We start from the raw sequence: 14,997 nt of genomic DNA on the forward strand, positions 1-14,997 counted from the left end.
GTTCGAAACCTTAATTTGCACTAATCACAAGATTAGACGGCAAAATACCGAATTTTACCAAAAATGCCAAAATTGAGTTAAATGCAAAATCATAAACTACTGATCTTAAGAGTAATTTCAAAACAAGTGGGACATTATTCTGACTTTTGAGCTAAAAGTTATTAAGGAAACCAAAATGACTAAAACAGGCAAAATCACTATTCTCGGGGCCTAAGCACCATTTTTTTTTTTTTAGCATGCCAAATTTGATACAATTCCAACTCCATTGCCCAAATGATTTCTACTAGTGCTTCTTTACCCTGTGCGATTTCAAGTGCCCTTGATGGTCTAAGAAGGTCATGGCGGTTTGTTCTACATCACTTCCATTCTACTATAGTAAATTCTTCAAGTTGGGGGTGACCCTTCAAACCACTCATTCTTCTTTTTCTCGTTAGATTTCTCATTGTAACCATATCGTTTGTATCAAATTTATTTTCCATTGCATGCACTTTGTTTTTTTGCGATATGGTTGTGCCAACTATGAACTCAATTAGACCATTGCATAATTTGACTAGTTAATCGATTTGAATAATTGATTAAAATGAATTTGAATCTAAATTTTTCCTAGCAGACTAGGAGTGGAGAAAACTCGTGTCCACTGCTTAGAGTATCAAATTTTCAGATTAATTGGTGAGTTTCGGTAGCTGATGTTGAGATTTGTGCCCTATAATCCATTTTGATTTTAGAACTTTCCTGTAAGTCTAGTGTACTTTAATTTCATGATTTGGTACCTACCTTAAGCCCCTTTAATTAATTTTCTTTCTTTAGTTGCTAATTTGTACAATTCACATAAACTTTCCGCACAAAATTTATATATGATACATTTAATTAATAAGTATTTGTAAATTCAAAGTCAAATAAGAGAATTTATAGGAAAAAAAAAAGTACCAAATTTAATTATCAACCCTATTTAAATTAGCATTTGTCTGTTGCTGGATTGTTTCATACAAAAAGATGGTGTCTTCTAATTTTTTTTTTTTTTTTTGGATAATTATATAGTTACAATGGAGAGGAAAGATTTGAATTTAGATAGTTAGATACCATGGAATATCTCAAGAGATGCCAACTAGTAGATCAGCAACAAATTATTTGCGAGTTCTAATTACTTTAAATTAACATAGTTAACACTGTAAAATTCTAGAAGCTATACAATCCAACAGTAATGGAACTGAGATTGAATGTGTAAACAACAAACAGGATCAAGCAAGAACAGTAAGAACAATTGTGAAAACAAAGAGAGTTTGAGAGAGAAATCAAAGAAAGAGAATTATATCACTATATTTCTTGCTTGAATAATGAATACAATGAACTCTCAATATATACCCTTTGATCTCACTATTTACAGAATAAAATATCTGGATCAAACTAACCACTTTTCTTGCTTCTCCGCTAACAAACTTTTGGACTGTATCAAACTCTGAAACCAACAGCTCTTTGAGAACGACATCGTTAGCTACATTTGCTTTGGCACTTAAACTAAACGTGATCGTTTGGGCAAGAAAGCTGGAAACACGCGTGGGTCTTTTAGTTTGCAAATATAAATGGCAGCATTTTAAGCTTCTTGCCTGGGGACTAGCTGAAACGATGTCCTTTATTTCTTCTATTTTAACAAATATTATTTGTAACTATAAAAACCAAATTAGAACATATATACTAGAACGTTGACTTAAGAAAAATGTGAGATTTAAAAACTTACGAGGAAACCTCACAGGAAGTTTATTTATACACAGACATTAAATTGTGTTATATATTTATTTGACAAACATTAAGTTGAAAAAACTACTACTAAATATGTACATGAACTCTTGGGAACTTAATTAATACGAGTAAATCTTATTGGCTTAAGAACCCTTTGCTGGATAAAATTGCACTTGTTTTAATTGTTTCTACGTATAATTTATATTTGAAATAAAAATTCGTTTGTAATTGAGCGTGTTATTCTTATTATGTAATTTTCATTGGCTTTCTCTCTTATTCTTTTTTTCTTTTCTTAATTGACACATAAATTTTTTCTCAAAAAAAAAAAAAAAAAAAAAAAATTGACACATAAATTCATTTATAGATAGTGTTTTAGAACCTTTCTTTGCAACACATCGATCATAACAGCCAAACGATAGTATGCGTATGTAAGCATCAGCCAAGGTAGAATCTATCATAACCAGACTTTATAAGCGCCATAAGACTAGAAGACTCTGCATAATTTTCATTAAAATAACAACCACTGTGTGTGTGTGAGTGCGCTGTTCTATGGTGTACTAGGATTGGCACACGATTGGGAGTGTTGCTTGAGACAAAAGAGAGTGAAGTAGAGCCAAGGACAACTTGCCCGTAAGCCAAGAGAAGGCAAATTGTTTGCTGCATATATGGGGAAGTCATCCTTGGCTCAAATTCACTCGCTGTCTCTTCAATCTTCATGCATGACGCTTAGATAAGCAGCATTGACTATCTGATATTTGCACTATGCAATGCGGTTGAGGTATTTATAGGGAAACTTAAATAATTTCAGAAAAGCTTCAAGCCTTCCACATGGACTTCTCATTCAAAATTTTGATTGGTGGTTGTGAGAACAGAATCTCAAATTAGAGTGCAACGTGACAGCATTCTTGGCATGACAAATTTACTTTAAATGGGAATTTATTCTTAGAATTTTAATTGTGAGCATCATAATATGGCTATGACTCAACTTCAAGAATCTACAAGGACACCAACATTGGTTTCCTATCCTAGTTCAATTCCAAGGCATTCATTTCCTGTCATAAATTCAAGTTTGTAGTTAGTCATGGAACTAGGTAGTTCATATAATTAGACGATAACATATCTATTATGATGATTTGTCATGATCATGAAAACTGAGACTTCTAATTGGTATATTGAACTAGACCACTATTAGTCATTGTTCTATAAGCTACTATCACTTGAACAAAAGACCTCACTTCTTCTAAACGTAAATAAAGGTCTCTCTGAATTATTTCTAAAAAAATAAAAAATCAAAATAAAAATCAAAAGCAAAACAAAACAAAAGCTCTCCAAAGACTAGTGGAAGAAGTTCAGGACTAAATGCAAATTGCAGGCTCTAAGAAATTTGTGGGAAAGTTTCGTAAGATCGTAATTATGGTATTTGTAGCTTATATTGGAAGCACAAAAGGGCAACCAATAATTTGTTGCTACCATTATTCTTATTGTTGCAACCCTTATCTTGTAGTAGCACTAGAATCTTAAGTCAAAATTCATGGTCTTCCACAACATGAATAAGTTTCATTATAGCCTTAAGGCCTAGGGCCCCTAAAAGAGAAAGGCCCTGATAAAGTGGATTTTTTTCTTTTTTTTTAATAAAAAGAAAATGTGAGTTATAATTTTTTTCCATCCGTTAAGAAGGAACAAAAAATTAAGTAACGTTAGAAAACATTACAAAATTTATTACATATGTCTCACAAATTGTTGTGTAACTGGAAGGTTGAATTTAATCAACCATCTAATTGGCTTTATTCCGTGACTAATTTGCTTGTAATTTAGCACTTAGTAACCCTGTATTTAGGTGAGAAAATTGTAAGGGTAGTGTGTGAGAAGATGTGATGAAAAGCTCAAGAGTGTGCAAGAAAAACAGAGGTTCGCGGCTAGGGCTCGCGGGTGGATCGCAATTGGCAAGTCGCCAAAAGCTGGCACGTGAGAGGCATACTGGGAAGCTGAAAGGTCGCGCCAGCTGTCACGCTACAGGACAAAAGTCCTAGGCTGGCCAAGCCGTTACGACGCGACTTGAACTCGCAACTTGGACAAGCCGCGAGACCAAGTCGCCAATTTGCCCTGTTTGGCAAAAAACTAACGTTTTGCATTCCCTTCTCACCTTACTATATATACACCCTTATACCCATCATATTGAGAGAGCTTCCAAAGAGAATTTTGTGAGAGAAAACCCTGGAGAAAAGCAAGATTGCCTCATCCCCAATCTTCATCTAAGAGACTCTACCAATTCCTCTACTCTCTTCCTCTCCATTGTCATACCCTTGAGAGGTCATTTACCAAATCCTTATCTCACCACACCCACGTCTACGAGAAGGTTCATTTGGTGCTAAGGGAAGCAGTTTGGGAAGAAACCAATGGTGATTGGTTGATGCTATGGGCTATAACGGAATTCGGTAAGCTAGAAAAGAAAAAGGTTCGGCGCAACCTCGTTGGAGCAGAAAGCTTGGAGGGCTTAGGTACCTGGGTAGATTAGGCTTGGAGGGTCTATTGCTGTTCATGTATTCCAACTACATTTTCTAGTGGATTATTGACCGCTTGGAGGGCGGCGGAGAGGTTTTACGCCGAGGACTTCGGTTTCCTCTTCGATAACACATCGTGTGTTGTCCGTGTGTTTGCAACTTCCTTCCCTTTATCTTTGCCATTTATTTTTTGTTGTGGATATGTTTATATTTGGCTTAGATTGTTTATCAATTCTGTGTTTGACTTATGTTTATGTTCCGCACATTAATTGTTTGATAATAAGCTTGAATTGATATTTTGTAATTTGGGGTCTAAACGTTCAAGGGTGTTTTAGACACATATTGAACTTTCAATTGGTATCAGAGCGGGTACACTTGTTGTGGTTTAAATACCTAAGTGTGATCCTGGACCCCTTGTGTGTTTTGCCATGGATAATGCTTTGTATGCTTCTATAGATGTTGTTGATTGTAACATGCCATGTGCTTGTAAAAATGCCTCTATGAGTGTTAATCCTCATAATTGTGATGACATGTTACTTGAATCTATTGATGTTGTTGACAAACTCTTAAAGAAAGGAGCTAAGAAGTTTCAAAAGAATTTCAGCAAGTTCATTTATGAAAAGGGTGATTTGATTGCTAAGCTCAAAGAATACAATAAATTGGTTGAAAAATATAAGAAACTTGCTAAAAATTCTCTTAAAAAGATGAAAGAGTTTAAATGTTTAAATATGGACTTGGATGCTAAACTTGTTTTGTCTAACAAACTTGTTGAGATCTTAAATCTGAAAATGAATCTCTTAAGATGCATGCCAAGTGTTTGATTGCTGAACCTATTGTTAAAAAAGGTGAAAATATTTGTTGCAATTATGTTGTGGTACCTGATTTTGTGCCTATTTTGTGTTTTACCTCAAAGGACAAATCGGTGTACATTCCTCCATATAAAAGAAAACAAAAGGTGGAAAGAAAGGCTGTTAAGTCAAACCCTCCGTTTAGATCTCAACCTAAGGTTTTGAAGGGATCTAAGTTTGTTCCAACTTGCCACCATTGCGGTGTGATCGGTCACATAAGACCTCAATGTTATAAGTTGAAGAGAGAACAAAACCTTGTTGCTAGATCCCTTCCCAAAAAGTCTAGTGGACCTAAACACATTGTGTGTCATCATTGTGGTACTTTTGGTCATCTAAGACCACATTGCTCTAAGTTTCATGCTCTCAAAAGAAAAGAGAAACTTGAGCCTCTTGGAAGTTGTGCTAAAAAGAGTAAACCTGATTTGAGTGAAAATAGCATGTTGTTAAAGAAAGTGTTTAATACTCTTAACTCCTTGACTATGTGCATCTTAGGTTCTCATTCTTCCAACCCTTGTCTCACTTCTCATGAGACACTCATTCTAAACAATCATTCTGTTTGGATGAGGAAGGGTTCCTATGGTTGAGCTTTTGCTCTTTTGGTCCTTAATCTAATTCTTTCGATCTTTGTGAGACCTCTCATGCATTGCATGTTATATCTTCATGCATTGTGTGCATCTTGCATTTATTCATATGCATTGTTTTTGTTTTGATCTTACCTTTTTGTTTTAATTTTGTGTGAGTAAAAAATCCAAAACCATATAAAAAGTGAAAAATTCAAAAAGTTTGATCGTATATGTTTGAGCACATATCACATGTGAGTTTTGCCTTGTACCTTTGTACTTCTAGTTTTGTGCATTTACGAGCTTAACTTGTTCTTTATGCACTTATATCTTTGTGGGAAAAATCTTGACATCTTTGTGTGATTGTTGTAAATCGATCTTCAATCTTATCATGAATGATTAATCAATAGTCATGTTGGTCTTGATACATGCGTAGACTTGTGCCTATATATCTTCCCACTCTTTTATTTTTATTGCTTATAGAGCTCAACAAATGTAAATCTCAAAATGAAAAGAGATAATGAGCTGCAAAAGCTGTCGCACATACTAGTATTTGACTAGGAAAAAGGGAAAGCGTCTTTTATGAAAATGTATAGTGCCCAAAAGCCAAAGGCTTGTTCATCAAATTGAAATATCAAAAATTTCAGGCATCGATCTCAAAATGAGATATATTGATTCAAATGATCAAATGTTATGAATTGTAAAGAAGCCAAATGAAAAGCTTCAAAGTTGTGTAATCATTTTCTTGTGGGAGGTCATATATGCATATTTCTATAAGTGAGATAGATCACTTGTCTTAGTACTAGTTGTGTATGACTTGATTGAATTGATCATTGAATCTTCATTCTAGACTAAGGACTATTCCACACTTGATACACACACACAACACACATGCCTAATGTTCAATGAATGCCTTATTTATTTGTTTGATTGTACTTGTTTAAATGTGATGTGTGTTTGCTCAACTATATGAATCAATCCAAAAAGATTTTTGATCATTTTATATGTTTTTTGGAAGTGATTTTTATCACCCTTTGTGTTCTTTTTGGGTGCTTACATTTTTTTTTTTCAGTGTTTAAACATGTTTTGTGTTGAAAGCAGGTGTCAGAGTTTCTCGCGACTCACCTCGCGACTCACTCGTGACTCGCTAAAATTCTCGCGACTCGCTTCGCGACTCGCCCAGTCGTGAAATGCCCAGTAACAGTTTTTTAAAGGGCTTTTCGTGGGTAACTTGTTTTTAACCTCTCACTTCCTCTTTTAAACCCCTCTTTCAATATTTTTACATCAAAACCCAAAGAATTTGAATGGTTTTTCATTCCTTTAACATCTCTAAGGTAATTTTAAAGTCTTTTCATTGATTTGGATTCTTGGATTATGTTTTAGTGAGTTTTGTACTCTTGGTTGGGTTTTTTATCATAGGGGTTAGGAAAACTTAATTTTTGTCAAAATTTTTGTATGAGATTGGTTTCTTTTAATGATTTGCTTTGGATGTTGGCCCCTTGTGGCAAAAAGAGCATGTATTTAGAGTGGATTTTAAAATGTTCTTGCATTGTTTTACATTGTTGTTCATAGTGTGCACGCTAGGTGTTTGATAAAATGCCTCTTAGGCATTTTCTCGCTTGTTTGGACTCCAATGAGTTTCAAACTTTGGGGTCTCTCATGTTTCCTTATTAGGAACATGTTTGGTTCATTGGTTGTGTACTTAACACACCTTGCCCCACATGTGCATTTTTCATGCATTGGTCATGCATTACACATAGCCACCTCTTGCACACACCTTGCTACCCTTGTCATGCATTGGTTCATATATGTTTCTTCATCCTAGCATGCCATGTCTTAGGATTGAGCTTCATTTTCTCATTCATCTTGCACCCCTCATGCATAATTATCATTATTCATACCTTCATCTCTTGCCCTCATTTCTCCTTGACCCCTTTGTCTATTCGTGTCAAAAAGGGGGAGAGGAAAGTTTTGTCATTTCTATATGACTCTTATGCACATTCTTAGGGGGAGAAGTTCCATTTCTCGTGCACATTCGTAGGGGGTGAGATATTCCATAGGGGAGATGCATATACCAAGGGGGAGAAGACATTGTTTGGTCATGTTGCTCACATGTTTCACATCATATTCTTGATCGCAATTTTACTTGTTACATCATACTTGTCTGTTTATTACTTGCTTTACCTTGAGGGTCTAATGTGTTTTGTGCAAGTGTTTCAGGTTACAGGTATATATGTTTCAAGTTCATCACAACTCCTATGATTCATGATAGGGGGAGTGATATGATAAGGGAAGTACTTTTTACTATTTGTACCTGGTACCTTTGTAGGTTTTTTTTGAGGTTAATAGTTTGGTCTGTACCCATTGTTGCTTTTGTAAGTTTTAAGGGTTGTTTCTTGTACTTATGCACTTTTGTAGGTTTTTATAGTTTGTGCCATGTATTTGCAATACTTTGCATATGCAGCCTTTGTGCTTTGTACTTTGGTACTTGCTAATTCCTTGCATTATCGTAAGTACAACACTCTTGTGCCCGTGTAGGATTGTTCCAAGATGCATATATGTTTGTATGCATTGGTTGAGTGTTGGACTTGCAAATGATACTCTTCAATTGAGTTTATCATTTTTGCATGTCCGGATGTTCATTCCTTGTGTGAATGAACATAGTAATCACTTTTGCTTAAGTGACTTCTGTTGTTGATCTTGCCGTGAATTATTGCTTTTATGCTTATGTTTATTTTTGCTTGATCATGCTTATTTTGCTCCATATGCACATCAAGTTTTCTGCATACAATAATATTGCTATGTTATTGTGTTTCAGGAGTTAATTTTTCATATGTTCAAGAGCTTTACAGAATCTAGAGTTAGGTGTGAGTGAGTTTTCCAACTGTTCCCAATTCACGTTTAAGTCTAGAGTCTGTTGTAGGGTTTTGTCACGAAATAGCCAAAGGGGGAGATTGTAAGGTTGAATTTAATCAACCATCTAATTGGCTTTATTCCGTGACCAATTTGCTTGTAATTTAGCACTTAGTAACCCTGTATTTAGGTGAAAAAATTGTAAGGGTATTGTGTGAAAAGATGTGATAAAAAGCTCAAGAGTGTACAAGAAAAACAAAGGTTCGCGGCTAGGGCTCGCGGGTGGATCGCGACTGGCAAGCCGCCAAAAGCTGGCACGTGAGAGGCACACTGGGAAGCTGAAGGGTCGCGCCAGGTGTCACGCTACAGAACAAAAGTCCCAGGCTGGCCAGGCCATTACGACGCGACTTGAACTCGCAATTTGGACAAGCCGCGAGACCAAGTCGCCAATTTGCCCTGTTTGGCAAAAAACTAACGTTTTGCATTCCCTTCTCACCTTACTATATATACACCCTTATACCCATCATATTGAGAGAGCTTCCAAAGAGAATTTTGTGAGAGAAAACCCTGGAGAAAAGCAAGATTGCCTCATCCCCAATCTTCATCTAAGAGACTCTACCAATTCCTCTACTCTCTTCCTCTCCATTGTCATACCCTTGAGATGTCATTTACCAAATCCTTATCTCACCACACCCACGTCTACGAGAAGGTTCATTTGGTGCTAAGGGAAGCAGTTTGGGAAGAAACCAATGGTGATTGGTTGATGCTATGGGCTATAACGGAATCCGGTAAGCTAGAAAAGAAAAAGGTTCGGCGCAATCTCGTTGGAGCAGGAAGCTTGAAGGACTTAGGTACTTGAGTAGATTAGGCTTGGAGGGTCTATTGCTGTTCATGTATCCCAACTACATTTTCTAGTGGATTATTGACCGCTTGGAGGGCGGCGGAGAGGTTTTACGCCGAGAACTTCGGTTTCTTCTTCGATAACACATCGTGTGTTGTCCGTGTGTTTGCAACTTCCTTCCCTTTATCTTTGCCATTTATTTTTTGTTGTGGATGTGTTTATATTTGGCTTAGATTGTTTATCAATTCTGTGTTTGGCTTATGTTCATGTTCCGCACATTAATTGTTTGATAATAAGCTTGAATTGATATTTTGTAATTTGGGGTCTAAACGTTCAAGGGTGTTTTAGACACATATTGAACTTTCAGTAACCAATCTCACCAAGTAATTTAAATACTCATTTATTAACTTATAGTTGTTGAAGTGCCACTAATCACATTCTAGCTTTTTCACATCAAGTTGTATGAAATTCGTAGTACAACCAAATCACCATTGAGCGGATGAATAAAGTTGAAATTACAAAAAATTTGACTAAAAATAAGCTTACAAACTGATAAAACAAGAATATAATTAGTTCCATTTGAACCATATATGAATATTTGAATCAATTTTTTCTGATTAGTGACAATAAGTTTGTAAGGCACATGTAGTAAAATTTATAGTATTTCTAGCATCACTCAAGTGAATTGGTCAAATTAACTAAATTGATTGTTAATAAACTATACAATACTTAAGTGATTTAAATTTTTTTTTTTTTTTAAAAAGTTCATTTAAAGTATTTTCCTTAAGCCTCAAATTATATTAGGCCGGTCCTGGCCTTGACATTGGTAAAACATATAAAATGTATGAAGTTAAGTATTTTAATGTATTGTGATTAGTATTTTGGTTGGTTTGCTATATTTTTCTTTATATTCTCTCTCCTATTTGTCTACTCGAATCGATGGCACTATCTAGCTCTTTTCATGGGATGAGCCACGGTTTGAATTTCCTCACTCTCCCTTTTCATGAAAAAAAAAAAAACCATTGATTTTTTCCCCCCTTTTTGGTTGATATTTTGTCGATATCCTACTCCTCAGTGAGAAGAAAACTCAAGAAATAAATGGTGTTAAAATCATTGATTAGTAGATTGGATAATTTACTTCATCTATATCACATTGTCCAAATTCTTGATATTGAAAACACTCTCATACTCAAATCTTTTCTTGAACCATTTCCAGATGTTTTAATTATGAACATATTCGACTCGGACGACAAGAAAAAGAAAAGCAAATTGGGATTTTAAGAAATAAGGGGGCTGTTAATTTTACTAATTTCTGACTATATATATATATATAGAGAGAGAGAGAGAGAGAGAGAGAGAGGCATCCCCTAAACTCATTAGTTAGTTGTTTCTAACTCATATAGCATAGAAAGAAAACTGCAAAATGATTTTCAGGAATTAAGGCTTGGAGATTCTTGTGGTAAGCACGTTAATAATCCCATTAATTTTACTTTTGATCTAATTGTTTAAAATCATTAGACATGTGCACTCATTATGTTTTAATGGAAAAACTCTATGTGAAGATATAGTTTTTCATATTTTTCCTGTGTTTCATATAGCCCAGAGAGAATAGCGTAACAATTTTATTGAAATAAGGCTAACACTCTTGAGATAAGCACATTAGAAATCCCATTTTACGAGTGATCTAATGGTTTAAAATATTAGACCCCAGGATTGAATTGGTTTTCGTTGATGTTTTGGAATTTTTAATTGGTAGGCGACCATTTCAAAGGGAATCTTATTGAATGCATTAGCCAAGTTAGAACCTATCAAAACCAGACTTTATAAGCTCCATAAGACTGGAACATGTGTGTGCTTAGGATTGGCTCACAATCGAGAGTATCGCTTTAGACAAAACAGAGTGAAGTAGAGCCCAGGAGAACTTGCTCGGAAGCCAATAGAAAGCAAATTGCTTGCTGTATATATGAGCAAGTCATCCTTGGCTCAAATTCACTCACCGTCTCTTCATGCATGCTTAGATAGGCAGCACTGACTATTTGTTATTTGAATTATGCAATGCGGTAGAGGTATTTACAGGCAAACTTAAAGAATTTCAGAAAAGCTTCTAGCCTTCCACATAGACTTCTCATTCAAAATTTGGATTCGTGGTTCTGAGAATAGAATCTAAAATTATAGTCAACGTGATGGCATTCTTGGGATATGAAATTTACGTTCATGGGAATTTATTCTTAGAATTTTAATTGTGAGAATCATGATAAGGCTATGACTCAAGTTAAAGAATCTTCAAGGACAGCATGATTGTTTTCCTGTCCCAGTTCATGATAAGGCATTGTACATGTAGTTATTGATGCACCAGTAACCCTAGTTGATAGTAAAATCCTTAAAAAGTAGAACCTAATCTTCTTTTTCTATTCTCTCCCCAGTGAATGCAATTCTAATGTCAATCAATAGAATACTGTTACTAGGATTTCTTTCAGGATTCCCGGCCTCAAGGTTGCATCAAGTTGTCAGTTGACTTTGTTAGGGTCAATTCATTTAGAAGGTCGGCAAACCCATATCCAAAATCTTATTTATGTCAATGAATGAAGTATTTTTAATCCATGTTGAAAAATTTATTCCCCCACACACACATGAAATAAGGATAAAATATAGATCTAAAATAAAACCTACCACAATATTTTTTAAAGGTATTTACTTTATAACACATCACCTTTTTTTTTAGATATAAATAACAATAGAAGAGGATCATTGGATTAAAAATTCATCTAAAATAAAACCTGTCGTAGGGCACAGTTTTGTTTGAACATATCGTGATTGTATGATTGATTATTTTATTGATGGTAGTATAACATTTGGATAATGATTCCTTGTCTGTGAGCAAGGTCATTTTTATTACAATTATTGAACATAAATCTTAGTATCAACTTCAGGATAATCACAAAAGAAATTAAAGTAACAATATTGTAAGCATTCGTTTGAGAATTCTCTTCCCACATCATCTTGTTCATTAGCTCTGAGTGCGGCGTTCGATGTCATATGGATGAGCATCAGCTGGGGACATAGCTCTATATGCTTTTCCCCCATAGACCAAATATCCGACTTCAGTTGGATGAACTGCATCCCAAAATGATTACTACACGCAGTTTCCAAAGAAATGCATTGGAACTGTGGCTGCGGATTTTTTAACACTTCACAAGAAAGAACATTTGTAACTGTGGAACCTGCTATAGAATTTGTTAGAGTGGTGGTTAAATGATAAATTCAACATTTCCGAATAGTTTAAACTATTTTTGAATAGTTTTAATTTATTATAGTATCAGAGCAAATGGTTTTGGATTTAAACTTAGTCTTCACTCTACCACTTTTTTTAATAAAAAAATTACACGTGTTAATTAAATGATTGAATTCACTATTTTGTAACAGCTTATGTTAACGTATATAGTGTTGTGGGCTTTAGGCCCAACTAGATTACTTATATAGCACACATTCTTGTACTACACTCTTACTTGTACTGCACTCATATGTTTCTTATATAAAGGCACTCATGTATTTTTTCATTGAGAAATGCAATACAATTATTCATTCAGTATTTCTAACATGGTATTAGAGCCACTGCTCTAACCTTTTCTTAGCAATCTTGTCTTTATTGGTGTGACTCCATTCTCAACATCGCTTCCGCCATCACAGCAGCAGCCGCAGTCTCTCATCGTTGAACCTCCGATGTCTTCCAATCGTCGTCTTTGGGTTCTGGACCTGCAGCCGCCATTGTTGAGGAGTTTCACGCTACAAAGATCACTGCCTGTTGCATCACCACTGCAATATTGCTCCGATTACATTTGTGAAGGTACCATAGAGATTGTTTTGCACCGATCTACACAATCGTGGAAGCCTCGAAGCCATCGGAGATTGCACGTGCCCCCACGCGTTGCTTAAAGGTTCTGCTTCGTAACACACGCACTCCACGCACCTCCCACGCGCCACAGTTGGGCTCCTCCTTATGCGCTCACACGCATCACACCTACAGTTCCATGCGCCTTCACGCGCCGTCTTTGTTGTCTCACGTGCGCCACACGCCACACGCACAAAAATTGCTCTTTCACGCCAGCCCTACCTGACGTCAGCGCCTTGTCATCTGCTAATGTCATCTCACAGTTAGCCTGCTGACATCATCTGTTGACTTTGACATCGTTGACCATTGACATCTAGAGTTGACTTTGACTAGGGTTGATCGTTGACTTTTGCCAGAGTTGACTTTTGCAGTCTAGGTGCTTCTTACCCAATTTTTTGCGTAGATTTCATTTTTATAGTCCATTTTTGCATATTTTGCTTCTAAATGAAGAATAAGGATAGGTCTTCTTCTTATTGCAACAATCGTCGTTGTCAATCCATCAAATGTTTTGGCAAATTTTGCAAAGATTTTGTCCATAATATTGTGACTTGCTATCATCGCAACAAATCAACTGTTTCAATTTCTACTGCTATTGTTGCTAACACTGAAAGTGTCCAACCAATGGCTCTTGTCTCTGCACAGTCTAAGTCTTCTGGATCTACTTTCTCCATTTCCAGAGATGACCTTATAAATATCATCGCTAATGTCATTCGTATGGCTGGTAATGCATCTTATTCCTCTTCTCTCTCAGTTTTATCTGTTATGTCTCCTACCTCTTGGCTTGTGGATTCTGCTTTTTGCAATCACATGACACCTCACTCGTCCTTATTTTCTAACCTTAAACTTGCACCGTACCCTCTTAATATTTGCACAGTAAATGGTTCCACAATGTCTGGTCATAATATAGGTTCAGTTTCAACCTCTAACCTCTCGGTTCTTGGAGTCTTTAATGTTCCTAACCTTTCTTATAATTTATTTTCTATGGGACAATTAGCTGAGTTGGGTTATTGCATTACCTTTGATTATTCTGAGTGCATTATGCAGGATCCTAAGACGGGACAGGAGCTTGGGACTGGTCCTAGAGTTGGGCATATGTTTCCCGTGGATAACCTTCGTCTTCCACTTGTTGCTCTTGTTTTTGTTGTTGCAGCTGCTGCAGTTTCTTCCACTTCTTCCCTTGCACTTTGGCATGCTCGACTTAGTCACACATCTTCCTCTCGGGTACAATAATTGGCTTCTAGAGTTTTGTTAGGTTCAGTGTTTACAGCAAATTTTGATTGTGTTTCATGTCAGTTAGGAAAACAACCAGCTTTTCCTTTCAATACTAGTGAATCAATATCCATTGATATCTTTGACCTTATTTATTCTGATGTTTGGAGGTCTTCCTCTGTCTCTAGTATTGGTGGTCTAGATATTTTGTTGTCTTTATTGATGATTACTCTCTCTATAGCTGGATTTTTTATATGAAACACCGTTCTCAATTATTCGAAGTACATTCTAATTTTGCAAAAATGGTTAAAACTCAGTTTTTCAAACGCATCAAAATTTTTCGATCTGATAATGCTCTTGAACACACAACACTATATACGTTAACACCTCCTTATAGTCTCTTTGTTGAATCAAATAAGGTTTGTCACATTCGACGTGCACTTTATGGCCTTAAACAAGCTCCACGAGCTTAGTTTGCCAAATTTAGCTCTACCATCTCTCGCTTGGGTTACATGGCCAGTCATTATGATTTTTCCTTATTTTTTTGTCGCACTAACAA

The 14,997-nt window shown here is 35.8% G+C and overlaps 1 pseudogene; it reads left to right on the top strand.

Moving 5' to 3' along the window:
* LOC111997028 (uncharacterized) overlaps positions 1-14,459 on the top strand; it is a 23,456-nt pseudogene extending 8,997 nt beyond the window's left edge.
* The last annotated feature ends 538 nt before the right edge of the window (positions 14,460-14,997 follow it).

This window comes from Quercus suber, unplaced genomic scaffold (assembly GCF_002906115.3).
Source record: "Quercus suber isolate HL8 unplaced genomic scaffold, Cork oak 2.0 scaffold_566, whole genome shotgun sequence".
NCBI lineage: Eukaryota > Viridiplantae > Streptophyta > Magnoliopsida > Fagales > Fagaceae > Quercus > Quercus suber.